General features: G+C 33.3%; 1 long non-coding RNA gene across 1 annotated transcript; it reads right to left on the reverse strand.

Annotated features, from left to right (window-relative positions):
• Nucleotides 1,712–3,541, reverse strand: LOC108660797. The gene is made up of 3 exons (XR_001926488.1): nt 3,511–3,541; nt 2,748–2,828; nt 1,712–1,865 (listed from the first exon to the last, which is right to left on the reverse strand). It is a non-coding gene; the product is annotated as an uncharacterized LOC108660797 (long non-coding RNA).

Raw genomic sequence — 3,996 nt, forward strand, 5'->3', positions numbered from 1 at the left:
TTACAATATGTTCTTGTTAATATTAATACCAATCATTTTTAATTTTAATCCATATTTTTTTCTTTTCTTTAATTTTCCAAGTACTTTTGGTCATTGTGTGCGAACAGCGTAAAATTTGGAAATTGTTCCTTTTGATCTAGAAATCGAAAAGACTTTTCGAAGACTTTGGAGGAAAAATAAAAAAAAGTTTCTACTCCAAGTAAAACAATGGCTAATCAACAAGGGGAAGAGACCAAGTTTTTGAGGGATTATGTTGTCCCACAAGTACAAAGTCTCCACTCTAGTATCCGTAGACCTCTTATTCAAGCCAACAACTTTGAAATTAAACCATCAATCATTAAGATGAATTAGACTTTTTTTCAATTTGAGGGTTTGCCTAATGATGATCTGAATGCTCATATTGTAAATTTTCTAAAAATTTGCGATACATTCAAGGCTAATGGTGTTACTGATAATGCTATAAGATTGAGGCTTTCCCTTTTTTCATTGAGAGATAAAGCAAAAAGTTTGTTAAATTCACTTCCTGTTGGTTTCATTAATACTTGGGATGATTTAGCTAAGAAATTCTTCGCAAATTTTTTCCCACTTGCCAAGACAGCAAAGATACGGAATGATATCACTTTTTTCATGCAATTTGATTCGATATCACTATATGTGGCTTGGGAGAGGTATAAGGATTTGATAAGAAGGTGTCCTCACCATGGCTTACCTAAGTGGCTACAACTTCAGACTTTTTATAATGGTTTGCTGGGACCTTTTTAGAACTACCATTGATGCTACAGCTGGAGGTGCACTCATGAGTAAATCCATTGATAACACTTATGATTTGCTTAAAGAGATGGCTTCCAATAACTATCAATGGCCATCCGAAAGATTAAGTACAAGAAAAATTGCTAGAGTTCATGGATTAGATGTGATGAATACTTTATCTACACAATTGGCTTCTCTCACAAAGAAAATAGATAAACTATGTGTTAATGTTGTTCAAAACCCCTTTGTGACATGTGAATTTCATGGAGGACATTCCAATGACAATTGTCCCATCTACTCTGAATCTTGTCAAATTGTTGGAAATAGGTAATAGAATAATCACTATTCCAACACTTATAATCCTAGTTTGAGGAATCATCTTAATTTCTCATGGAATAACAACCAAGGGTCTTCATCAGCATTTAAGTCAAACTTTCCTCTTAGATTTCTATCTAGAGCCCACGCTAGAGAAAAAACCTTCAATGGAGGAGATGTTCATGCAATACATGTCACGACTCGATACTCTCCTCGAGCCCATGACAACCGCCACGATGTTCCGATAGACATTCATTACCCAAAATGTCAATCGAAACCCCGCAAGGCTTTAATATCAGTTTTCGCACCTCCCTTGTGAGCAACAGTTGTTAAATATCATGTTTTGAGAGATTATAAACTATTTTCAAATCAAAACAATAGAAAAATAATTTTTCGCTCACAGGGGCATTTTGGTCATTTTTCCTCAAAAATTTATAAACCAACTAAAAATATAGTATGCGAGTATAAAACACATAATTCATAATCAAAAATAAGTTTAAACGTCTAAAACATTCATTTAAAGTGAAACTATAACTATTTGAATATAATAAAAATATTTAATAAAATATTCTATTTTCTTATAAAACAATATTTATAGAGTTACCGGTAAATAATTTTTGTAGCGTAAAAGCTAAATAAATTCATACATACTGTAATACATATAACCAAAGTATAAAATTTAATTTACAATGACACGTGGGCCCACGAACAACCAAAAGTCTTAAAAGCAGTAACCTACAGTCTTTTAGGATGCAAGTCCAATTGTAGCCCTCAACAAAGTGAGCTATCTACCGACTATCCTGAGTTTGAAATGGGTGGAAAGGAGGGTGGTGAGATTTTATAATCCCAGTGAGTAAACAAATACCATCTAAAATATTTAAAGCTGAGTAAATGGAGACAGATAAAATAGTTTAACATACTGTAATTCATCACCTTTCAACTCATTTCAACCAAATAAAATCAATTCATATAAATCGAGTAATCAACATGGCTTATGAATTTCTTAAAATTTTGGCTCGTGCCAAAATCATTCTCATACTCAGTTATTAGGGATACCTTGGCCGAGGGCTATCCCAATCGAGTCCGCCAAGGCTATTAAAAAGTTATGTACGCATAAATCATGTTTTTATTTTGAAAACATAGTCGTTCCTTGGCATTGGCTGAGTTCACCCTCACGTGGTGGTTTGGCGTGAAGTGAACTCTAAAGTGTTAACCTCATGAGTTATCCATCCGCGCCTCTCATACTGAGGTATGAATATAATAGGGTTGTCGTGCCCCCTCTAATAGGCTGGTCCACGGAATCCATCCACTATAGCGACTAATCAATAACCCACCAATTCAATAAAATTCAACAGCATGACATGGCAATTTTATCATTATCCAGCCTATCAAGGCAAACAATAGTTTATATATTTTCAACACAAATACCAATTCAGCCATTCATGCCAATATTGCCATAAGCCAATCAATTAGAACCATAAATTCACAATACATCAAATGGTCTCCAATTACTCTATTTTCAAAGCCATCATTCAATTTCAAGATAATTTATAAAATTATTTCATTTAAACACATTTTGTTTATAAAACCTAAAGATTTACTATTTAAACTCATTTTCCATAAAATCACAAAATCAAATAAAAACCACTTTAGATAATTAAGACGATAGTAAGGTTACTCACTATTTCGAGAGTCGAATTTTGAGTACTCTGATTCTTGATCCTCGGGTGCTATCTCTTTACTTTTGCCAGAATGCTCACCTCCTAGACATAATGCACAATAAGCCATTTCCTACATTTGTGCTAAACTGTTGTAAAACCAGTTCAAGCTTTATACTAATGCATGAAATGGGATGTAAATTATTCAGATTATCGTCTAAACACGGTGCTCTACACAAATTCAATTATGTGCCTAAATAAAACGGTATTGGCCTAATTTGATCTATCACTCGATTAATTGGTCAATATGTCCAATTTAACTCCAAATAATTCCATTTTTCTCTCAATACACCAAATCATCAAACACAAATTAAATAACTTGAAATATGGCAAAATCATCCTCACATTTTCTCTTGGAAAATTCGACCGTGGTGGGTGCATCAACACTATAATTTTTCCTACTTGATTCTCACACCATAAATCACTAATTTCTAACCAAATCACTTGAAATAAAATCAAAATCATCATCAATATTCCACATGGAGAATTCAACCAATGATGGGTGATGGAAGAACATGAATTTTTCTTACTTGATTTTCATGCTACACATCACCAATCAACTAAAAACACTAAAATACATTGAAATCTAACCAAATCAAGCATCAAAACCTCTCTTTAAGTGTTCAGCCAACAAGATACCCATCATGAAATCATGTGATTCAACCATGAAAAATGCAAAAGAATGTATGGGAAAGGTAGATCACAAGTCAAAATCAAGAAATTTTACCTTTGATTGCTTGATTACTTGAAATCCACCCATTTTCTCTTGAATTTTCACCCTAGGGTTCTTGTTTTTTCTTTTCTTCCTTTTGTTCTTGCTTTGGCCGGTCATGAGAAATGAGTTGGGAGAGTTTATGTGCTGATTTTTAAAGTCAAATATAAATGGATGAAAATTTGACACATGTCACCATTCCATTGGTCCATGTGTCATACTTACCCATTAAGCAATCTCTCTCCATCACTTAAATTTCCTCAATTATCCATGATAATATTGGATAAAATCCATGTGCTGCACAAGTGTTGGATGGTGTAAAATTACAATTTTGCCCCTGGGTGGCAAAATGACTATATTAACCTTATGTTCGGAAAAATGTTGAAATTAAAATTTTTCACTTTTCAAACTCAAATTATACTCCAAATGATCAATCTTAGTCAAAAATTTCATCCAACACTCACATCTTAACCTCGGGTAGCAAATGACCATTTTACCCTT

This window comes from Theobroma cacao, chromosome 2, assembly GCF_000208745.1.
Source record: "Theobroma cacao cultivar B97-61/B2 chromosome 2, Criollo_cocoa_genome_V2, whole genome shotgun sequence".
Lineage (NCBI taxonomy): Eukaryota > Viridiplantae > Streptophyta > Magnoliopsida > Malvales > Malvaceae > Theobroma > Theobroma cacao.